This window comes from Aethalodelphis obliquidens, unplaced genomic scaffold, assembly GCF_003676395.1.
Source record: "Aethalodelphis obliquidens isolate GAN/ISIS:26980383/991018 unplaced genomic scaffold, ASM367639v1 scaffold3, whole genome shotgun sequence".
NCBI lineage: Eukaryota > Metazoa > Chordata > Mammalia > Artiodactyla > Delphinidae > Aethalodelphis > Aethalodelphis obliquidens.
This window is the reverse complement of record NW_020837947.1, coordinates 74,686,162-74,711,733: the sequence shown is the minus strand read 5'-3', so window position 1 is coordinate 74,711,733 and position 25,572 is coordinate 74,686,162. Positions and strand designations below refer to the sequence as shown.

The 25,572-nt window shown below is 39.5% G+C and overlaps 1 pseudogene across 1 annotated transcript; it reads left to right on the top strand.

The window, feature by feature from the left end:
• Nucleotides 1-10,184: 10,184 nt before the first annotated feature.
• On the top strand, nucleotides 10,185-10,747 carry LOC113606146 (mitochondrial import receptor subunit TOM6 homolog pseudogene; annotated as a pseudogene). The gene has a single exon (XR_003427453.1). The product of XR_003427453.1 is annotated as a mitochondrial import receptor subunit TOM6 homolog pseudogene (transcript).
• The last annotated feature ends 14,825 nt before the right edge of the window (nucleotides 10,748-25,572 follow it).

Here is a 25,572-nt window from a genome sequence, read left to right as displayed (position 1 = left end):
TAGTGTGTCAGTGGTGAACTAGTATAGTTTATTGCCAAAATGCAAAGATAGTTTCATGTCAGGAACTCTTTCAATATGAGAGTTCTTTTAATAGCATAACTTATTACAACAGTACATTAATGGATTAAAATGTTCCTAATAGATGCTGAAAAGGCATTTGATTAAATTCAGCAGCCATTTCTACTGAAACTCCAATCAAAATAAGAATAAAAGGAAACAATCTAAATATGATAAATACTACTTATGTAAAACCAAGAGCAAACATCATTCTAGATATTAACCCAAGAGACTATCTTAAAACTGTTATAAGGGAATTTAGTAACAAGCCTGTAGAAAAAATATCTATTTCAAAAGCAATAGTGGTTCTTTACTAGAAATAATCAGATAGAATTAGACATGGAAAAAATAAGCCACATATAATAATATAAAAAATTCAAAATATTTTGAAATAAATTTAACAAGAAAGGTACAAAGCCTATAAAAAAGAACTATAAAATCTTATTAAAGGGCTACATCAAGAGCTGAACAAATGGAAAAACATATCTGGTTCTTGCAAGGGAAGACTTAATTTTACAAATATGTTAGTTCTGCCCATATTGTGACACACTTAATGAATTTTCAGTTAAAATCACTATGGTCTTAGAAAATTGAATTATCTTACATTTTATATGGAAGAATAAATGTCCATGAGAAGCTAAGAAATGTACAAACATGAAAAATCATGATGAGATTCCTTGCCAGATATTAAAATGTTATAAAGTCAGCATAATCAAAAGGGCTATTATTAGCATAGGGATAGACCAATTGATTAGCAGAACAAAACAAAAATTGCAGAATACATGGGAGTACCATATAGGATAAGTGTGCTATTTCACTTCAAAAGGGAGAGAATGGTTTAGTAAATGAGTACATTTTATTTTTATATTAGTAAGTAGCATAATTAGCTATTCATTTGAAAAAAATTAAACCACTACCTCATATGATATATAAAAACATTGCATTAGCTTTTTTTGCATCAAAGATTTATTTACTCTTTTATATGTCGATAGTTCTCTTTTATATGTCAAATGTTATACCCACTTCTCACCTGAGCTCCAGACATATGTATTCAATTGTCCATTTTGCATTTTCACTAGGATATCAACTCCATGTGTCCAAAAACATAATTATGCTATCCATCAGCCACTTCCAAAACAGTCATGCTCCAATGCTAAGTGGGTGCTACCATCCAAATTGTTACGTTAAAAATATCCTCGGGCTTCCCTGGTGGCTCAGTGGTTGAGAAGCTGCCTGCTAATGCAGGGGACACGGGTTCAAGCCCTGGTCCGGGAAGATCCCACATGCCGCGGAGCGGCTGGGCCCGTGAGCCACAACTACTGAGCCTGTGCATCTGGAACCTGTACTCCGCAACGGGAGAGGCCACAACAGTGAGAGGCCCGCGCTCCGCGATGAAGAGTGGCCCCCGCTTGCCACAACTAGAGAAAGCCCTCGCACAGAAACGAAGACCCAACACAGCAAAAATAAATTAATTAATAAACTCCTACCCCCAACATCTTCTTAAAAAAAAAAAACCTCAACAATTACTTCTCCCCTTTGACCACATTCCCAATCACTAAATCCTACTGATTTTACCTATTAGTAACCTTCAAACCAATTCATGTCTCATCTCCTTAACCATTTTCTTAGACAAACACAAGATATTTTACCTTGACCACTGCATTTACCTTTTAAGTATTATTTCTGTTTCCAGTTGTGTACTCTCCAACTCATTTGCAAAAAAAAAAAAAAAAGAAAAAGAAAAGAAAGAAAGAAAAATGCATCCTGGATAAAGAAACTGTATGCAGAATATATAAAGAAATTTCAAAACTCAGTAATAAGAAAATGAACAACCTAATCTAAAAAGAGCAAACAATTTGAATACTTCATAATATAAGATATAAGCCTGGCAAATAAACACATGAAATGATGGTCGATATAACAATTCATCAGAAAAAATTCAAATCAAAATCACATATCACAACATACCCACCAGAATAAAGATAAAATATCTGATACATCTAGTGTTTACAAGAATGGGAAGCAATAGTAATTCTTATGTTTTGCTGTGGGAATGCAAAATGATACAGATACCAACTTCTGAAAACAGATTGGCAGTATTTCAGAAGATTAATAGTATATTTATCATAGAATCTAGCAATCCCACTTCTAGGTATTTTTCGAAGTGAAATATGCTCACACATGAACATACATCAGTGTTCACAGGGGCATTATTTCATAATGGCCACATCTACTGGAAGATGAATAAAGACATTGTGATATATTCATACTATGGAAAACTCTTCATCATTAAAAAGGAATAGGGCTTCCCTGGTGGTGCAGTGGTTGAGAGCCTGCCTGCCGATGCAGGGGACACGGGTTCGTGTCCCGGTCCGGGAAGATCCCACATGCTGCTGAGCGGCTGGGCCCGTGAGCCATGGCCACTGAGCCTGCGCATCCGGAGCCTGTGCTCCGCAACGGGAGAGGCCACAACAGTGAGAGGCCCGCGTACCGCAAAAAAAAAAAAAGGAATAAAATATGAATACAGCAACAACATGGATGAATCTCAAAAACATTGTAAGTAAAAAGAGTCAAATGGTACATACTGTGTGGTTCTATTTATATAAAATTCAAGAAAGATCAAAGTTATAATGATACTATATGGATCATTGATTGCTTGGGCTTGAGGGTGAGAGTGGATATATTATTGATAGTTTGCTAGGGCTGCCATAACAAAGTACCACGGACTGGGAGGCTTAAACAAAAGAATTATTTTCTCACAGTTCTGGAGGCTAAAAGTCTGAGATCAAGACATCTTTGGCAGAGCCGATGTTATATAATATCTAAAGACGTTGCATTAGTCATAAAGGTTAAAAAATAAAAAATACATAAAATTTTAAAAAGATAAAATTTAGACTGTATAGATATATAACCTGTATGTTGAGGATACTTTTTAAAGCAAGTTAGTAACCCAGAAATTATTCAGAAAATACATGATTGACCTTATATAAATAAACTTTTTCTTAGGGCAAAATATACCTGTCTCAGTTAGGATGCATTCAGCTTCAAGTACCAAGAAATCAAACTCATACAAACAATAAGGGAATTTATAGGCTCACATGCCGGGAAGTCCAGAGGTAGGGTGGCTCGACCCAGTGTCTTTATCAGAACCATGCTCTGTGATTCTCCCATCTTTACCCACTTTTTTGAATTGGCTTTCTCAAGGCTGGTATCAAGATGGCTACAGCAGTTTCTCTGGAAGCAGCATCTATACTTGACAATGGCCAGGAGAAAAAGAGCCAATTTCTTCCAATGGTCCATTCTTAGAGTGAGGATAAAACCTTTCAGCAAGTTTCTTCTCACACCTCATTGGCCCCAACTGGCCACATTTCTGAATCCCCAGTGGGGAGGGATACGAATTGAAGGGCTTTGACCTAGGTGTATATGCATACACATACAACCTGGTTTTCTCAGTGTGGGTGATTTTGTGTAATTTTTACTTTCTTCTTCAATATCAGATTGAATTTTTAGAAGTAAACATGTATTATTACTATAATCAGAAAAAATGATATAGCTTTTTTTTGGTAGAAAAAGTGTATTTCATAATAACAGAGCTGGGGAGTGTATGGACTTACATATATTTTCTTTTTGTCATTTCATTTCCATCTCTGTCCTGTCATGAAGTCTTTTTTTTTTTTTAATGGAATCTTCCTTTTAAAATGGCCCCTAAAACATTATGTAGGCATGAGAAAAAATTTGCAATGAATTTAATTATGTTTTTTAAACGTTAGCGGTTCAATGAACACTTACTTCTCATCAAACTTCTCCACTTAGTTGGAACAACGGTATGGTGGACAGACAGGCCCGAATTACATTTCTGCGATTACACTTGTTTTATGCCCTTGAAACAATGATAAGTTACGCCCCTCTCATCTGAGAAGAAGAAACACGCTAGTTCCTTTTGATCTGATCCGTCCCAGAGCGACCATGAACCAATTCCTACGGAAGTCTCAGCATCCCAGCAGTGGGTGCGGGGAGAGGTATAGGGTGTCCCCAGACTCGCTTCAGAATTTGATCATCTCATCTCACCAGTTGTTTTTACTCGGACTCTCCTACCCCAGGAAATGCCACCAGCGACATCACGCAGAGTGCGCTATTTTTAGCACCGGGCCTGCCTGGGGAAACTGGAGAACTTGAACACTCCCGGACGAGGAAGTGGAAGAGAGCAAAGGCTTAAAGAGAGAAAGATGAGATGCTTTATCTTTTCCTCCTGTGATTTTATTTGGCAGCCAGTCATCCAGTTTGCAAGGTCTAGGAGATAACAGAGATAAAGTGCTGAGTGGCGAGAGAAGGCTGGGGAAGGGAAGACAGCGCGCTGTGGGAAGGAGTGCGGAGCATTTTTATGTGGAAAGAAGGAGAAGCTATGGAATTGAGTTACTTAAACACAGAGGGAAAGTTAAGGGCACAGAGGCTGTTTTGGGAGAAGTCAGTCAAGACCTGAAGTGAAAAGCTTTAAAAGTTAGGAAGGAGTGGCTAATAACATCAGATACGACTTAGGATAACTCTCCAGCCATGTGAATTTAGGCAAATTACTTATTAAATTTTGCCATCCATAATGAGGCAATGCTCAAGATGGTTGTTATACTACATTACTTGGACACTGTCCACCTCTGTTTTGTAGTTTTTCAGCAAAGAGGGAAAACCTGAACTATCATGAACATGGATGGGTTAAGCCTGAGGGCAAACCAAAGTAAATCAATGTTATCTCCTTTAGACACTCGGTGCCAACTAAATGTAATAGATCCCAGGGGCAAGATTAAATAGAAGATAGGTAAAAGCATCAATATGAATGCAACTGAGGAATAAGAAAAAGCAATGTAGTGCATATAGCCTCAAGTTAATATTTAGCAAAGATTATTAAACTTCAAAACAAGAAAATATAAAATTAATATTATATTTGTGTATCCTAAGCAAAAGTTAAATAGCTCCCCGAAGATATACCCTCACCGGCCAGAACTTTACGGACTATGACTTCTAAGATCCTTCCAACTCTCAGGAAAAAAATAACATTATTATTCCTTTGCACCTAAAAACACAATGAATGTTGTCTCTTTTAGTCATACCTTTTCTTCAACTTGATTTTCTTCAGTTTTCCAGTGAAAAGCAGTTGACACTAAAAGTCCTGGCATATGGTATTTCCCAATCTGCATATATACATCAGCTCTACTCTTCAAGATGACTTAAGTTATTTTGGTTTTTAGAGAACTTGATAAGATTTTATAATTTGTACTTAAAAATTGTCAGCAACTTTCATTTACACTTCTTTCTTATTTTTAATTTTACAGGTTCTCCCAATATAGCTACATAAAATCCTCCTCAATGCAATCTAGGAAGAAGTAAATATGCAAAATTTTTTGTCCCTTACCTTTTCCCTCCCCTTGCAATAGTATCCCATTGACTGTATCCAAAACCTAAAATGAACAGAAATAAACTATAGTTCTTTTCCCACGTGACTTGTTTGAGAGAAGATTCCAAACAACCTAAACTTCCCCCACCACTTTTAGGTGTTTGGAACTGAGAGATAGATGGATGAAAAAATATATATATGATGACAGATAGAAGGAGTCTAAAGGTGTCTGTTGCAGGATAAGTCCCCCAGGAAGTAGATTCTGAGATAGAGATTTGCGTGCAGAAAATTTATGGGAACTGGTCTTGGGATTGACACCAATGGGGGAAGGGAAGGAGGCCAGATGGCGCGAAGAAGATGGGCTGTAATGCAGTCACAAGACTTCAGCCAACTCCTGGGATTAGGTTAGCAGAAGGGGCCCTTCCTTATACTGGATATGAGATATCGAAGGGAAGAAGTTTGAACCTAGGCAAGGAAGCTCTCTACAGCTGAGGGCAATTCCCAGAGAAAGCTGCAAGCTGATAGCTGTCAGCAGGCAAAATTCCTGTCTCCCCAGTGAATAAGACCTTTAGTCATGGAGTGGGAATCTAGGCAGTGCAGCACAGGATCCAGAAATCATGGAGAACAGGTGTCATCTTTGGGGCAGGTGCTGGCTATGAATGTGAGGTGGACTGACAGTTGAGATAACATTTGATTGGTCTCCTCCCGCACATACACATTTCTATACCCCATACTTTTCTGCTATTGTCTCAGCAGAAGGATGAAACAGCAGAATGCAGAGAACAGAGGGATCAATTCTTTGCTTTTGAGTTTCAAAAACTTTGGCCTTGGCAAAGACAAAATATTTGGAAGAAGGTAGAGAGTGTAAGAAGAGAAGTTTTCTCGACCCCTCCCAGACTAGATAAAGATTCCCTGGGCTTTGGTAGGGAAAGTATAGAGACTTAGAAGCCTGTAGATTCCTGGGGTACAACTTGGGGAGCTCAGAGCACAGGAGTGAAGAAGATAAGACCTCTGTATCTCAAAGAATTTACAGGGAAGATGCATTCAACAAATAAATGCGATAAAGTGAATTGATTATTATGATAGGACATACAGGAAGGGGACCTAGCCTGTCTTATGAATCTGGAAACAACTCACTAAAACAGGATATTAACTGGAAACCTGCAGCATAGGCAGATATTGTCGAGATGGAGAGAAAAAATTGTTTCAGGGAAAAGGATGATCTGTGGAAAAACGTGGAGGAAGAGAATGTGGCCTGTTTTAGAAGTCGAGAGAAGACGAGATGATTACTGGAATGCAGAAGAAGAAGAATGGTAGGAAAGGTAGGCAAGCCTGTTAGGAATTTAGTGCTGTAATCAAGAAGGGAAGAGATGGTGGTCCATCTCTGTAGCATTCAGAGCTGGGCAGGAGTTGAGTTCTCTCTCCAACTCTCCATTGGAAATACTTTAGGTCAAAAATTGCTGAGATATGGATAATTCTATTAGAATAATAAAATACTGCAATTAGCTTGCTCAGCCATTTGCTAGGTGTATGACTTTAGGTAAGTCATTTTTCTAGGCCTCAGTTTATTGCACATATAATGAAGCTAATTCATGAATGATAAGTAGAGGTGGATTTCTTAGGAAGCCTATGAAGCTTGGCTTCAAGGCCTCTTATTTGCTCAGATTCCTTTCCAAGGCCCTGTGAAGGGCCCTGGTAATTTTTCATTATTTTCCTCCCCCAATCATATAAACTTCAAACCCTACCATACCTAGCTCTGCCTCTACTGATAGGATTTTATGAGAATGAAATAAATAATAAGTGTAAAGTACTTAACCCAAGCCCTGGCAGCTACTGCTATCACCATTATTGTTAATAATAGTACTAATCATTTTTATAGAAATGACTGTAAAGACCTTAATCAAAATTTAAAAATCAAACTTCAAAAGCAATAAGAATGAATGAAAAATATACATTTTTCTGGTTTTTATAGGGTTTTGTTTTACAATATTAAAAAAATTTTAAACACTTTCATATTTATTTTTAAATTATAAAGGTAGTGTACGCTTGTTATAAAAATCCAAACAATATAGTTAAAAATAAAAATCTTGAGTTAGAAGAGGGAGCAAGATGATGGAGTAGGAATATCCCGAGCTTACCTCTTCCAGCAGAGCAACTATCTCTGAGAACAGCCTGAAATCTAGCAGAAAAGATTTCCCACAACTAAAGATATAAAGAAGGAACCACAATGAAATGAGTAGGAGCAGTGGAGATGTAATCTAGTCAGGACCCACCCTCCTGGTGTGGCGACCCATAAGCCGGAAGGCTATCCCGACCACGGAGGTCCTTCCCAAGGAGGGAGGGGTCTGAGCCCCACATCAGGCTCACCAGCCCAGGAGTCCTGAACTGGGAAGTTGAGTACCCAAATGTCTGACTTTGAGAACCAATGGAGCTTACATTCAGGAGAGCTGGAAGGCTGTAAGAAACTGAGATTCTGCTCGTAAAGGGCATACACAAAAACATTCGCTCCCAGTCCCAGCACAGAGGCACCAGATTGAATGGCACCTGGGTTGGACCTACTTGCTGATCTTGGAGAGCCTCCCAGACAAGCAGGAGGCAGCTGGGAAACCTCCTGGGGACTGAGATGCTGGTGGCAACCATTTGGGGGGAATTTCATTCTACCACATTGATACCAGCGCTGGTGGGAGACATTTTGAAATCCTCCCTCTAGCCTATTAGTGCCAGGGGCCTGCCTCACCCACCAGTGTACCCATAGCAGTCAGATGTCATCAGGCCTTGCAGCTAGCTGGGCAGGGACCAGCCCCACCTATCAGCACACCTAGAGCATTCAGCCTCATTACAATAGAAGGGTGCACACAGTCAACATAGGAGACACCCCTGGAGCATGTGGCTATGGTGGCTAGAGGGTACCATGCTGCTGGACTCCATAGGACATCTCCTACGTAAGGCTACTTCTCTGAGATCAGGAGGCATAAAAGACCTACTTAGTACATAGAAATAAACACAGAGAATTAGGCAAAATGAGGACAGAGGAATACATTTCAAATGAACAAAAATGGCCAAAAACCTCAAAAAGAGCTAAACAAAATGGAGATAAGCAATCTACCCAATGCAGAGTTCAAAGTAATGATTATAATGGTGTTCACCAACCTTGGGAGAAGAATAGATGAATACAGTAAGAACTTCAACAAAGAATTAGAAAAAATTTATATATATAGCCAATCAGGGCTAAAGGATGCAATAACTGAAATGAAATATACACTAGAGAGAATCAGTGGTAGATTAGATGACAGAAAAGAGCAGATCAGTGATCTGGAAGACAGAGTAGTCAAAATTACACAAGCTGAAGAGAAAAAAAAAGACAAAGGATTTTTTAAAAATGAGGATAGTTTAAGGAACATCAGGGACAACATAAAACATAGTAACATTCACATTATGGGGGTCCCAGAAGAGAAAAGAGAGAAAGGGTAGAACATTTATTTTAAAAATCATGGTTGAAAACTTCCCTAATGTAGGGGAGCAAAGAGATATCCAGCTCCAGGAAACACAGAGAGTCCCAAACATGATGAACACAAAGAGGTCTACACCAAGACACATCATAATTAAAACGGCACAAGGTAAAGATAAAAAGAAAATTTTAAAGGCAGCAAGAGAAAAACAACTAGCACATACAAGGGAACCTGCATAAGTACATCAGCTGAATTTTTAGCAGAAACTTCACAGGCCAGAAGGGAGTGGCATGACATATTTAAAGTGCTAAAAGGAAAAAACCTACAACCAAAAATACTTTACCTGGCAAGGTTATCATTCAGAATTGAAGGAGAGATAAAATGTTTTACAGACAAGTAAAACCAAAAGAGTTTATTACCACTATTCTGGCCTTACAAGAAAATGTTAAACGTTTTCTTTAAGTGGAAAAGAAAAGATCATAACTAGAAATACAAAAATATATGAAAGAAATACTCTCACTGGTAAAGGTAAATATAAAGTAAAGGCAATAGATCAGCCACTTAAAAAACTATGATGAAGGTTAAAAGACAAACGTCATGAAATCAACTACAACTACACTAAGCAGTTAAGGGACACACAAAGTAAAAAGATGTAATATATGATGTCAAAAACATAAAAGGTGGAGGAGAAGTAAAAATTTACTACTTTTGGAATGCATTCAAACTGAAGCAACTATCAGCTTAAAACTATCTAGTATATATAGGTCAATATACATAAACCTCATGGTAACCACAAACCAAAAACCTATGATAGATACACAAAAAATAAAAAGAAAGAAACCCAAACTCAACACTAAAGAAAATCATCAAATCACAAGGGAAGAGACTAAAAGAAGAAGAAAGGAACAGAGAAGAACTACAAAAACAACTAGAAAACAGTTAACAAAATGGTAATAAGTACATACCTATCAATAATCACTTTAAATGGAAAAGGACTAAATGCTCCAATCAAAAGACAGGGTGGATAAAAGGATTAAAAAACAAAAAAAACAAGACCCATCTATATGCTGACTACAAGAGACTCACTTCAGATCTAAAGATATACACAGACTGAAAGTGAAAGGATGGAAAAATATAGTCCATGTAAATAGAACAGAAAGAAAGCTGGAGTAGCTGTACTTACATCAGACAAAATAGACTTTAAAACAAAGACTGTAGCAAAAGACAAAGGGGGCATTACATAATGATAAAGGGGTCAATCCAAGAAGAGATATAACATTAATAAATATTGGCGTTGGGGTGCTGCTATGGCTTCCAGTGGGGCCGGCGTGATCACTGCAGGCTTGGCAAATGAAGCTCCTGAAATCCCAGACAACGTGGGAGACTGGCTTTGGGGCGTCTACTGCTTCGCCACTGATAGGAATGACTTCTGCAGGAACTTGATCCTCAATTTGGGACTCTTTGCTGCCAGAGTTTGGCTGGCCAGGAATTTGAGTGACATTGACCTAATGGCACCTCAGCCTGGGGTGTAGCCGTAAAGACACATGGAACCCCTGTGCTGTACTCGAACCTTCCAAAAACAGAGCCTCCGATCTGTGACCGTCACAAGACTTGCCCTGATGGCGGCTGAAGTTTGATTCAGATGGGCACCTTTCCTTCCCTGCTTGATTTCCTTTTCTTTGCTGAGTCCACTCAGAACACCCTTCTCTGGTCAGCAGGTAGGGTTCGGCTAAAGTGTTGTCCTGTGTTCTGTAAAGTTCTGTATATAGTTCCAAAGTTTCTGCAGGGAATGATCTTTGCTCTTGTCCTGAGGAATATTCTAATGGTATTTTAACAAATAAAGACTGTACACAAAATAAATAAATAAATAAATAAATAAATAAATATTTATGCACCTAAGATAGGATCACCTAATATATAAAGCAAATACTAACAGACATAAAGGGAGAAATTGACAGTAATACAATAGTAGATAGATCATGGATAAATGGATAGATCAACCAGATAGAAAATCACTAAGGAAACATAGGCCTTAAACAACACATTAGATCAGAAGAACATAATAAATTTATACGGAACATTCCATCCAAAACGTAGAATACACATTCTTTTCAAATGCACATGGAACATTCTCCAAGATAGATCACATGCTAGGCCACAAAACAAGTCTCAATAAATTTTAAAAGACTGAATTCTTACCAAGCATCCTTTCCAATCACAACAATTTGAAACCAGAAATCAATTACAAGAAGAAAAATGGAAAAAACGCAAACACTTGGAGGCTAAGAAAAAAACAACATGCTACTAAACAACCAATTGGTCAACAAAAAAACCAAAGAGGAAATCAAAAAATACCTTGAGAAAAATGAAATTGAAATATAATGTACAAAAATCTAAAGGACACAGCAAAAGCAATTTTAAGAGGGAAGTCTACAGAAAAATCTCAAATAAACAATCTACCATTACACCTAAAGGAACTAGGAAAAGAAAAAACAAAGCTCAAAGTTAGTAGAAGGAAGGAAATAATAAAGATCAGAGCAGGAAGAAATGAAAAGGAGACTAAAAAAATTGAAAAGATCAGTGAAACTAGGAGCTTGTTCTTCGAAAAGATACACAGAATTGATAAATCTCTAGCCAGACTCATCAAGAAAAAAAAAGTCCCAAATAAACAAAATCAGAAATGAAAGAGAAATTACTAATGACACTGCAGAATACAAATGATCATAAAAATTACTATGAACAATTATATGCCAACAAATTGGACAACCTAAAAGAAATGAGTAAGTTCCTAGAGATACACAATCTCTTAAGACTGAATCTGGAAGAATTAGAAAACCTGAACAGACCAATTATCAACAGTGAAACTGAATCAGTAATCAAAAGATTCCCAACAAAAAAAAGGCCAGAACCAAACAGCTTCACAGGTGAAGTCTACCAAACATTTAAAGAAGAGTTAATACTATTCCCCCTCAATTTCAAAAAAAAATTGAAAGGAAGGAACACTCCTAAATTGTTTCTATAAGTGCAGCATTACCCTGTTACCAAAACCAGACAAAGACACTACAAAAAAATTATAGGCCTATATCACTGATGAACATAGATGCAAAGATCTTCAGCAACATACTAGCAAACTGAATTCAACAATACATTAAAAGGATCATAAACCATGACCAAGTGGGATTTATCCCAGGGATGTAAGGATGGTTCAATATCCTCATATCAATCAGTGTGATGATACACCATACTAATAAGATGAAAGATAAAAACCATGTGATCATCTCAATAGATGCAGAAAAAACATGTGACAAAATACTGTACTTCAATTTAAAAAAAGAAATGCAAAATGAAAAAGAAATTACTGAAAAACCAAAGAAAAGAAAAAATCTTGAGTTAAAAATAAAAATCTCCTTTCTTTTTCTCCCCTTCCTGACCATTGCTCTTTCCTTCCCTAAAACTTTCTTCCACCAGTGTAACCATGAATTAATAGTTTGGTGGATATATTTTTCCCAAATCTTAAAATATAGTTTACAGGGGCTTCCCTGGTGGTGCGGTGGTTAAGAATCCACCTGAATCCAACACAGGGGACACGGGTTTGAGCCCTGGTCCAGGAAGATCCCACATGCCACAAAGCAACTAAGCCCATTTGCCACAACTACTGAGCCTGTGCTCTAGAGCTTGTGAGCCACAGCTATTGAGCCCACATGCCACAACTCCTGAAGTCTGTGCTCCACAACAAGAGAAGCCACTGCAATGAGAAGCCCACACACTGTAGTGAAGAGTAGCCCCTGCTTGCCACAACTAGAGAAAGCCTGTGCACAGCAACAAAGACCCAATGCAGCCAAAAATAAATAAATAAAAACAATTAAAATATATATATATGTAGTTTACATTTAAAAGTAAAGATTTCTATCTCACAAACAATAGAAAATCTTTTGTTTTTTAAAGTTCCCTCTCAGTTGAAAACTGGCACAAAAGAGCAACACCAAACAGATAACTAAATGGGCACACACACACACACACACACACACACACACACACACACACACGTTTCTAGTAGTTTCCACAAATCACAAAGCACAGAATTTAAGGAAACCAGGACTGTCTTCTTAAAGATTTTGCCAACTCACCAAACCATTTTACTAAGTGTTATCAGAGAACATTTGCTAAACAACATTGCACACATCACGTCAAAGTCAACCCTTGCTGAAGACCAGTGTTTCAGCCTGTTCTACAGGTCAGGGTGTGAAAGGCAATGGAAAGCAACCTTAAATAAGGGAAGGGAGATTGTATCAGCCTCATGTCTTTTTAATTTTTCTGCTTAGTTGTAAATATTATGTATGTGGTTCCTGTATTGAGGAAGAAATAAAAACAGGTGTTGCCTTGTATGAATTTTTAAAAATTCAGGAGTATGCCAAAAGAGGCTGATATATTAACTATTAGAAGAAGTTTTAGAATATGTGTATATGTATTATACAAAATGTGTATTACAGGCATTGTAAAGACTTTTTGGCAAATTTGTAGGTAATTTTTTGCTACTATTATAAATACTGCCTCAGAATTATTTCCAGTGCTTGATGTAAAATTCTGCCTGCAAAAAATACAGCCACCCAAGAGTTAAATAGATGACACCTCTTAAAACTTCGCGACCAAAAGGAGAGATGGTAAAAATTTCTGAATGTTATTTACTGAAGACCTTTGTGACACATTATTCCAAAAAAAATCATTTTTCAGAGAGAACGTAGATGATTAATCTTGTAGGTTAATTCTTAGAAACTTTTCATAAATGCTTTTCTACATGAACACATTTTATGAACTTTCTAATTTAATTTATTAAGTGGAATAAAAAATTAAAGAACAGGGGACTTCCGTGGCAGTCCAGTGGTTAAGACTCTGTGCTTCCAATGCAGCAGGTGCAGGTTTGATCCCTGGTCAGGGAACTAACATCCCACATGCCTCACGGTGTAGCAAAAAAAAAAAACAAAAATTAAAGAACAGCTACAGTTCATAGTGAAATAATTAACATAGGATTTACACAGAATTTTGCATATATCTATGTATTCATAAAGGGCAATGGATTTGTAGCTTAATGTAATAAATGTGAATAAATTAAGCTATAATTACATATTATTTTCTCTAATTTATGAATTTGATATCTTACTGTTTTACTATTATGTATATAAATAAAGCAGTTTATTTAAAATATTAACTTGTAAGGGAAATATATCAGTTTACAAAGAACCTAAATTTAAAATGTATGCTATAGAGAGAAACCTGTAATATTGCATAATATGTTTTTATAAAAGAGTATGACTTAAGAAAATTGAAATCATCTCAAGTATCTTTTCCGACTGCAACACTATGAGACTAGATATCAATTACAGGAAAAAATCTGTAAAAGATACAAACACATGGAGGCTAAACAATACACTACTTAATAACCAAGAGATCACTGAAGAAATCAAACAGGAAATCAAAAAATACCTAGAAACAAATGACAATGAAAACATGACGACCCAAAACCTATGGGATGCGGCAAAAGCAGTTCTAAGCGGGAAGTTTATAGCAATACAATCCTACCTTAAGAAACAAGAAACATCTCAAATGAACAACCTAACCTTACACCTAAAGCAATTAGAGAAAGAAGAACAAAAAAACTCTGAAGTTAGCAGAAGGAAAGAAATCATAAACATCAGATCAGAAATAAATGAAAAAGAAATGAAGGAAACAATAGCAAAGATCAATAAAACTAAAAGCTGGTTCTTTGAGAAGATAAACAAAATTGCTAAACCATTAGCCAGACTCATCAAGAAAAAAAGGGAGAAGACTCAGATCAATAGAATTAGAAATGAAAAAGAAGTAACAACTGACACTGCAGAAATACAAAGGATCATGAGAGATAACTACAAGCAACTATATGTCAATAAAATGAACAACCTGGAAGAAATGGACACATTCTTAGAAATGCACAACCTTCTGAGACTGAACCAGGAAGAAATAGAAAATATGAACAGACCAATCACAAGCACTAAAATTGAAACTGTGATTTAAAATCTTCCAACAAACAATAGCCTAGGACCGGATGGCTTCACGGGCGAATTCTACCAAATATTTAGAGAAGAGCTAACACCTATCCTTCTCAAACTCTTCCAAAATATAGCAGAGGGAGGAACACTCCCAAACTCATTCTATGAGGCCACCATCACCCTGATACCAAAACCAGACAAAGATGTCACAAAGAAAGAAAACTACAGGCCAATATCACTGATGAACATAGACGCAAAAATCCCCCAAAAAATACTAGCAAACAGAATCCAACAACACATTAAAAGGATCATACACCACGATCAAGTGGGGTTTATCTACAAACAATAAATGCTGGAGAGGGTGTGGAGAAAAGGGAACCCTCTTGCACTGTTGGTGGGAACGTAACTTGATACAGCCACTGTGGAGAACAGTATGGAGGTTCCTTAAAAAACTAAAAATAGAACTACCATATGACCCAGCAATCCCACTACTGGGCATATACCCTGAGAAAACCATAATTCAAAAAGAGTCATGTACCAAAATGTTCATTTCAGCTCTATTTACAATAGCCAGGACATGAAAGCAACCTAAGTGTCCATCAACAGATGAATGGATAAAGAAGATGTGGCACATATATACAATGGAATATTAGTCATCCATAAAAAGAAACGAAATGGAGTTATTTGTAGTGAGGTGGATGGACCTAGAGTCTGTCATATAAAGTGAAGTAAGTCAGAAAGAGAGAAACAAATACCGTATGCTAACACATATATATGGAATCTAAGAAAAGACAAAAGGTCATGAAGAACCTAGGGGCAAGACAGGAATAAAGACACAGACCTACTAGAGAATCGACTTGAAGATATGGGGAGGGGGAAGGGTAAGCTGTGACAAAGTGGGAGAGTGGCATGGACATATCTACCAAACGTAAAATTGATAGCTAGTGGGAAGCAGCCGCATAGCACAGGGAGATCAGCTTGGTGCTTTGTGACCACCTAGAGGGGTGGGATAGGGAGGGTGGGAGGGAGGGAGACGCAAGAGGGAAGAGATATGGGAACATATGTATATGTATAACTGATTCACTTTGTTATAAAGCAGAAACTAACACACCATTGTAAAGCAATTATGCTCCAGTAAAGATGTTTAAAAAAAAAAAAAAAAGAGTATGACAACTTTAAACATGCAAGGAAAGTTTTCATTTGAGTAATTAAAATTCAAGGTCATCTTAAGAGAGATTTCCATGGTAAAATCATAGTTGACCTGTTTTCACTTTGTATATATAGTAGCACAAAGTCTGTTTTCTCTTGTGCAATTATATACTTAGCAGAAAACACACACACACACACCTTTTCCACATTTATTTCTTTTTCTGCTAGTTTGGTTTGTACACAAACCAACTTGCAGTCCAACCACTAGTAGAGTTTGTTTATAAGTAATGAAAAAAAACTCTACCACTTCAACAGTAAAGAAATTTGTTGGAAGGATATCGGTTAGCTTCCAAAATCAAAGATAGAGCTGATGAGCCATCCTGGTAAGGAAAGATCCTAGAACAGTTCCAGAAATCTAGGTAGGAGGAATCCATGGACATCATCCTTAGAAAGCTTATTGGAATGAATCTGTGCTCGCCATTTTCTGTCTCAGAACCGCTCTGCTCAGGAACCAGATTCACAGAGAGAGAGTCTGATCTGCCTAACCAAGTTCACAAGGCCACACCTTGACTGGGGGGATCTGGATGTCTTCCCTGAAATTACCACAAAGAAGGCTGGCAGTTGGGAACACATAGACCTCCAAAGGGAAATCGAGGTGTGGTTACCAGAAAGGGGACAAGATTCTGGGCAGGCAAAAGCAGTGCATGTTTTTAGATTCTAAAATGTAGGATACCATGACATTTATTTGTAATTGCTATATATGGCTTTGATCATTTGTAGTTAAAACATTCATGCGGGAGGATATTTTAACCAGCAAGGCTTTTTATTAAGAATAATGAGTACGAGGGGCCTCCCTGGTGGCGCAGTGGTTAAGAATCCGCCTGCCAATGCAGGGAATACGGGTTCGAGCCCTGGTCCGGGAAGATCCCACATGCCGGGGAGCAACTAAGCCTGTGCACCACAGCTACTGAGCCTGCACTCTGGAGCCCACGAGCCACAACTACTGAGCCCAAGTGCCACAACTACTGAAGCCCGCGTGCCTACAGCCCGTGCTTCGCAACGAGAGACGCCACCGCAATGAGAAGCCCGCACACCGCAACGAAGAGTAGCCCCTGCTTGCCGCAACTAGAGAAAAACCTGCGTGCAGCAACAAAGACACAGGGTAGCCAAAAATAAAATAAATTTATATTAAAAAAAAGAATAATGAACAAGAAAAACAAGGACATTTCTTACTTATCCTATTTCCCTCCTCCATTCACTTGTTACTCCTCCGCTTTCAATGGAACATGCAAGCCTTATATGGAAAATCTCTTTGTGTGAATATGTATAGAGTACAAGCCAGGAGACCTAGACTGTATTTCCAGTTGTTTCTCTAATACACTAGGAGATCTTGGCTAGTTAAAACTTTTTAGGTTTAATTTCTTCATTTGTGAAACAAAGGTATTAAGGTATAAGAAGTTCCAGAGACCATATTCATTCTGTGGTCAGACAGTGGCAGGCAGAGCTCTGTGCTACTGGTTCCTGCCACCCTTTCCCAGGGTCAGGCCACGCTACAGAGGAACCACGGGCCTGTGCTTACAATTCCTGGGGGTTGACAAGTGGTGGGAGACTCTCCAGCCTCTGCTGAGCTGTTGGGATGAGTCCAGTCATTCATTCGTACCATCATTCAATCAATCAATCATTTGCCAAGCATCAGGCGATGCAGGTGAGAGCCACTACTCTCAAGCAGCTCACAGATTCTGGTTCAAAGAATTCCTAAGTAAGAAACAAGATCTTGTGAATCTGAAGAAACCTAAAGGAAAAAGAGAAAGAGTCATATACAGACCAACCAAGCCTAATTGTGCTAATTGTAGTAGTCGGGCGCACATAAGGGCTTATGGGAGCAAGGAGGGCTCCCTCTCCACTACAGGAGAGGGTTAGGGGCCAGGGATTATTCTGAGGGGACTGATAAAAGAACTAGGAGTTTGGTTCATTCATCCATTCATTCATTCAATCTTTAGGAGCACCTTTGTGAAGTCACTGTGTTAGGCAATGAAAATGGCCATGAGAATGAAAGACAAACAGTCTAGGAGACGGGAATGAGGGTGGCGGGAGGAGAGGAAAGAAAAGGGGTTTTAGACAGAAAAGTCAAAAAACAGTATACCTGCAGCTGTCACTATATAAAAGCAAAACAATACGAAATGGCTGACACTTAGTGATTGCGCTTTGCTAGGTACAATTTTAATTGCTTGCCGTGTATCAATTTATCTTTGAAACAGGCACTGTTATTATTCCTGTTTTACAGTTGAGAAAACGACAGAGCTGAAGCAATCTGCCCAGGGTAATGTTCTAAAAATGCAGCAGGTCTGGGATTTGAAGCCAGACAAGTTGGATTCTAGGGTCTGGGGTCTAGGCATTTAACCCCCTATGCTATACCACCTCTCTGCACATACGTAATAGCTGAGCAATCATCCAATACAAATGTAGTAGGGTTTGTCTGTTTTAGACCAATTCTTAATACTGAGGCAGTTTAGAAGAATAAATTAGTACCCATAGCTATAATATTCTTCTTAAAATTACACTATCATTTCCTTTATATTGCTTCTTTTTTTTTTTACCCTAGGGCTAAATCTCCCCCAAATTCAGCCTTTATGACAGAATCTTTGGCCAGAAATGAACACTTGGCTAGAACGGAGAAAAATCTGATCTATTTGGATTTTCTTGGGTTAGCAAAAGGAAACTTCTTTTGAAAATTGAAAAGTGTGGTTATTTTGTTTGTATGAAAAATAGTGACTCTGGGTCATATGAATTCTTAAGTGAGAAACAAGATCTTGTGAACTTGAAGAAAACCTGAAGGAAAATACATCAATGTACAATTGTAGAACAACTGGTCACCTTTCCCCACTCAGATTTAAGCTGTACCATTATCATTAAGAGTTATATAATTTCGTATTCATTACAGGGTCTTTTGTTAGTACCACTTGTTTTTATAACAACTATGAATTTATATAAGTACGTTATCTGGAGATACATAATCATGTGACTAATTTTGTTTTGGGGTTTGTTGGTTTTTAATTGGTAACTGAAAGAATTTAAGGACTAAAATCATCAAAAATTAAACAGCATGGCATGCACAATACCACATTAGTCATACAACACAAACAAGTCTGAGGGCTCCTGTAGGAGATAACTCTTTGGTCACAATAGAATAATGTTCCATTAAATAACGAAAATCTTCACTCTAAAGCCTGCACTTTTTCTCTCAGAATTCTTTCTAGACCCTCACAATCTGTAGATCTCTTTTCTTCCTCTGAACTTCAAAGATATTCACTCTCTCTCCAACCTATTTGGCCCTCATCGCACCCTGCCTGAATGGTAAATGACTGTTGTTTACATATACATTGTTATTATCTTGCTGGAGTATAAAGTTTCCCAAGACAGGGACAGTGGTTCACATTTCTCTGCATCCTCTAGAACAATTGAGCACGTAGTAGGCGCTCAGTAAGTATGTATTAATAAGATATCTGATTAACTAGAATGTTACACTGGATAATTCAGGCTAAAAAATGTCATTCAAGAACACTATTTAAACGGCCTGGCAGTCTACATTAAATCAAATGGGTGACTTCAAAATTCCATTTCACATTATACACACATATCTGAATAAACGCATCAGGAAAGTCAGATTTAAATCAAACAATTGTCTTAGCTGTAAAAACAATGTTGACATATGAGCCTTATCTGCTACTTCCTTCATTTATTTTTTCTCAGCATTAATTCTACTCCCAGGAAAAGCCCAATGAGTGCTGTGTGATTTTTGAATGCACGCCTACATGACTACAGCTTTGCAAATGTTCTGTTTTATCATTATTTCCAAAAATGTAATCTGATAGATTTCTACATCTCTTTTTCATACTCTATTTTTAAATAAATAATTTGAAACCAGAAAAAAAAATCAATTGTCCCCAGATAATGTAAGAAAGTAAAAACAAAATATCTCTTTCCTGGTAAGTAAGCCACATTTTCTATATGTCACTAAACCCCACCCCTTCTCTTTCTTTTGGGACTTTATCCTGGTTTCTAGAGTTGTATGAATACAGCTGGTGGATCTAGAAGATTAAGTTTTGCCAATGGTACAAAGTTGAACAATTTCAAAGTTTCTCTGACATTTGGATGAAACTCCAAATGGTATTTTCATGTCATGCTCATAATAGTAGTTGCCCACACTCACCTTTTCACAAGTGACAAACACACTGGCTTTGATACAGAGTTTTCACCCTCCGGCTCTTTGCCAAGCTATGCATATGTATGGCAGACAGGAACTCTGGATGCTTTAGATCTGGTAAACAGATTTCAAATGCTTAGTTTATGTCACAATCCCCTTGGAAGTTTTGTAACATTATGATAAAACAGAAACTCATACATGGCAAGACAATTGTCTTCTCAGGCATTTACATAAGGCAGCTCTCTGTCTAGCCCAACTATTCCACTTGCATCAAGTAAAAAACCCACAGTGAACACAGAGCTTGTTGTGCAGGGTTTTAGTAAGGGCCTGACCTTGTAGACGCTGGGCTCACAGTCAAGCAGCGTCAGCCTTGGGCAAAGGCAGTGATCGTGCCAGGCCTTGTTGTCAGGCAGAGCTCAAGGCTTGGAACCTGATCTTCAACCCACCTGGTTCTGTGAAGAGAAGAACAATGATTAGCATTTTAAAATCAAAAATACTTCCAGTGTATGTCAGCTTGCTGGGCTTAAGTCACAAGTTACTACACAGCTATAAATAAGGCCCCAGTCACACTGATCAAGGTTGTTCCATGCTAGCAATTTCCCAATTTATTGACAATGAAAGACTCAAAATTTTGGTGCTCATGTATGCTTGGATGAAGGTACTCACTAAAGAAATAACCTCACATACATCTTAAACTTGCACAATGTTATATGCCAATTATATCTCAATACAAACATAAAAAAGAAACATTAAAAAATGAAATGACCTCAAATTAATTGAATTCTGTAAGAAATGATTAAAATTTGATTTGTGGCTTGAAAAAAACTATACCCAGGCTCCAATAACACTAATAAGAAATTAGAGAAATTAAAGCATTTTAATTGTAAGATTATAAAGAACAATATATAATTTAAAGTAAACATGCATTTTATAATTGTGTTAGAAAACATGTCATAGCAAAAGACCCCAACATTTTAAATCAGTAAACTGATTTCTTTTTTAATTACTAAGTACCTATTTAATATTACAGCTGATATTCCTAATTCCTACTTCAAATACACTCTGAAACTTTGTTTTTAAGATATACAATTTGAAAAATAAAGACCATTTTATTTTTTTGTTTTGGCGGTACGCGGGCCTCTCACTGTTGTGGCCTCTCCCGTTGCGGAGCACAGGCTCCGGACGCGCAGGCTCAGTGGCTATGGCTCACGGGCCCAGCCGCTCTGTGGCATGTGGGATCTTCCCGGACCGGGGCACGAACCCGTGTCCCCTGCATCGGCAGGCGGACTCTCAACCACTGCGCCACCAGGGAAGCCCTAAAGACCATTTTAGACAGCTCTATCGAGGCAAAGAAAAGAATACGGACACTGTTTTTCAATAGTCAGGCATCTTAAATTATGGGGACCAGTTTCAAATTTGCATCTCCATCTCATTTTAGAACCCCAGCCCCAAAGAGCCAACTGCTTCTCCAGGGTTCCACGTGGACTTCTCATGGGAATTTCAAACTCAGCAAGTCCCAGGTGAACTCCGTGTGCCTTCGCCCTACGCGCCTGCTCGCAGTGTCTCAGGCGTAGCTTCTTCAGGTAAAAGGCACCACCAGCTGCTTAAGCCAGAAAACTGCACTGGTTCTGAGCTCCTCTTCATCTGTCTCGATGTCCACTCAGTCCCCAAAACCTGTCACCTGCACTCGCCAAATAGATCTTGCATCCATCCTCTTCCCCCGGCTCCCTTGGACTCCGTCACCATCACCTTAGGGGCTCCGCTCACCTCTCCTGCCTCATCCCCCGCCGCTCTTTTGCGCGCCTTCTCAGGTGCAGCGCAAGCATGCGCAGAGCGTGCAGCGCAAGCATGCGCAGAGCCCGCAGCGCGCAATCCTCTTCCCTTCCAGGCCTTAGCCCCATGCTGTCCGCTTGTCCGGGAGCATCTTCACACAGCCACTGCTTACTCCTTCGGGTGTCAACTTAGATGTTACCATGAAGCCCCTCTGGCACTCCCCCCCCATTCACTTCTGTGTTCTCCAGGACAACCTCCCACATTGCAGATCCTCCGTGAATATGTATTAAGGAGATGTTTGATCAACTAGACACACACTGGCAGGTTCAGGATAAAAACTACCATTCCCCTCCCCCCCGCCCCGCCCCGCCCCGCCCCGCCCTTCCTCTGCACTCCCATACCGCCCCCATTATGGTGCGTTTGTTTTAAAGGTCCATTGAGTTGTCTGTGTTCCTACGGATGGTTAGCAAGGGCCCCTTTATTACCTGACAAAGAACCTGGCACCTACCAGGTGCCGTAAATATGAACGAATTAACCCATTTATATTTATGGCACCTGGTCCTTCAGAATCCCTGAAGCAACTTTTTTTTTTTTTTTTTGGCCAGGTTCTAGCAAAGGCTCTCTTTCCTCAATTTAAACTTTGAGAAAAATTTCTCACGAATGAATAATCCTGATCCCACTTAGATTTATGATTTATCCTTTTTGTATTTCTCTACCCTGGCAAGATGATTCTTTTTTTTTTCTTCACGGAAAGGCATTTTCTTTTATTTAAAAAATATATATACTTTTTTTTTTTTTTTTTTTCTTTCCGGTACGCGGGCCTCTCACTGCTGTGGCCTCTCCCGTTGCGGAGCACAGGCTCCGGATGCGGAGGCTCAGCGGCCATGGCTCACGGGCCCAGCCGCTCTGCGGCATGTGGCATCTTCCCGGACCGGGGCACGAACCCGCGTCCCCTGCATCGGCAGGCGGACTCTCAACCACTGCGCCACCAGGGAAGCCCAGATGATTCTTAACTTTAATTCAAGGCTCTCCAGGCCACTAATAGTCACACTCAGGGCATACTTTCAGTGAAACTGCTTTTCTGCATCATACATGTAACTAAGGAAAACATCAGGTAGCCCTAGGCCAGTTGTCATTCCTGGAGACTGTACCTCCGAGTCTCCTCAGTAGGGAGGTCGTGCTCAGACCTGGTCCTCTGCTGCCACTTGGCTTCCCTTCAACAACTTCTCAGCTGCATCTGCCACTCTCGACTCCTGCTTTCTTCTACCTGATTCCTTGTAATTGGCCTGAACTTGACTTCTTGTCTGCACTTGGCCTCCTGGCCCAGGGCTAAGTTGTGCCCGCTGCTTGTCTGGTCCTACCGGCGTGGCAGGGTCCACAGCTGCCTCCTCACCACCCGCAGTGCGCGCCCTCACTTTCCAAAGTCCTTCCCGACCACCGTCCCGCTTTATCCTCATAGCAGCCAGGGAAGGGTCGGCATTCAAATCCATTTCTGTTTGCAGTGGATTTGCAAATCCAATAACTTTCCCCACCACCCCATCTCACCTACTGGATAGTGAGTATGTTTTATATTTACAGATTCACTGTAACTGAGTTTTGGGTGGCTTACTCAGTCTCTTTTGGGAAGATGCTAATTATCTAAGATTTTTCTTTTCCCCTTCCTCAGCTCCAAGACACAGTCATAATGTCATGTAAGGGGTGTGTGGGTGTGTGGTGAGAAGGGGCTTTGGATTCAGACGATGACCTCCGTGGACCCTCCCTGGTCTCTGCAGTTCAGTGTCTGGTCTGGTCCCTGGACTTGTGACTGCAGGGTGCTGATGGTCCCATTTGCCCTGTGAGCCACCGTGTGGACACACACCAGCGGACCATTTGCCTCTTTGCCTCACCTCTGGATCTTGTCGGTCCACTGGGCCTTTTCGGATCTTTGCTTTCCCCACCAGGACACACAATTACTTCTGGACCCTCTGCTCACCACACATAGGCCAGGGGAGCCAGGAGACCAGACACTTTGGTCTAGATAACTTCTCTCCACCGAGTGCCGTTGCAGGGCCACTCACCCCATGTCTCCACTCGGTGTCCCACAGAGGGAGTAAAGCAAAGGCCCTCTGCTTCCAGGGTTCTCCAACGTTTTTAAGGCACCACCCCTTCCGGCGCGGCTCCTGCCTGCAAAGTGGTGGTCAGGAGTGGGTCTTTCCTCCTGTCTCTGTCTCTCTCCTCTTGCTGCAGATCTTCCCTAGGACAAAAGAGATAGCTCGACTTCTCCTTTCCCTTCTCTGTGAGCTTGCCAAGCTACAAGGTCTTCCCTCAGGTCTTATCCTGAAGCTCATCTATCCCTGGCACTTGATAATTTCCATGGACAAAGTCAACATGGGGCTAAAACAATTTGCAAAATTGCGGAGTCTTTTGACAAAGCCTGGATTTTAGGAATATTTTCTTATTGCAAATTCAAAACCCCTGCTTTGGATATGAAAAGCTGAATATTGAAACCCTCTTTATTTTTGCATTCCAGCTATAACAACCCTAATGCCTTGGACAGAATGAGCAAAGGTCACACACTAAGAAATGCAAAAGAGAAAAACTCATTAATATATAATATATAAAAACATTTCCGGGCTTTCCTGGTGGCGCAGTGGTTGAGAGTCCGCCTGCCGATGCAGGGGACGTGGGTTCGTGCCCCGGTCCGGGAAGATCCCACATGCCGCGGAGCGGCTGGGCCCATGAGCCATGGCTGCTGAGCCTGCGCATCCGGAGCCTGTGCTCCGCAACGGGAGAGGCCACAGCAGTGAGAGGCCCGTGTAACGCAAAAAAAAAAAAAAAAAATTTCCATTACAGTATTGATTTGGAGAAAGCATATTCATTAACTACGGCAAAATTCCACTAACTTGGACTGAATGGTAAAGTCAGTCTGAATTAGCAAAATGTTTAAGTTATTGACTATTCCTAAAGAAAAGTAACCTTAAAATATGTAGATAGAAAAGAAAAAACTATTAAAGATAAGAAAGGGACAACTGTTATTGAACATTTGGATGGGCTGGGATTTACATATTATGTGTATATACATGTAAATATATGTAACATATATATGCTTATATATGTAGATATACGTGTATGTCACACATACATGTAGATATATATGTTAAGTACTTTACATATGTGAACCAATTTATCTTTACAACCAATTTTACAGAGGAGGAAACAACACAGAAAGATTGACTTGCCCACTGTAGAATAGTTGGTAAGTTGTTTTGCTAGTGTAGCCTGGCTTTGGGACTCCTGATAACTTTTATAAACCTATCTTTAAAAAATAAATTATAGAGGCTTCCGTGGTGGCGCAGTGGTTGAGAATCCGCCTGTCGATGCAGGGGATGCAGGTTCGTGCCCTGGTCCGGGAAGATCCCACGTGCCGTGGAGTGGCTGGGCCCGTGAGCCATGGCCGCTGAGCCTGCGCGTCCGGAGCCTGTGCTCCGCAACGGGAGAGGCCGCAGCAGTGAGAGGCCCGCTTACCGCAAAAAAAAAAAAAAAAAAAAAAAA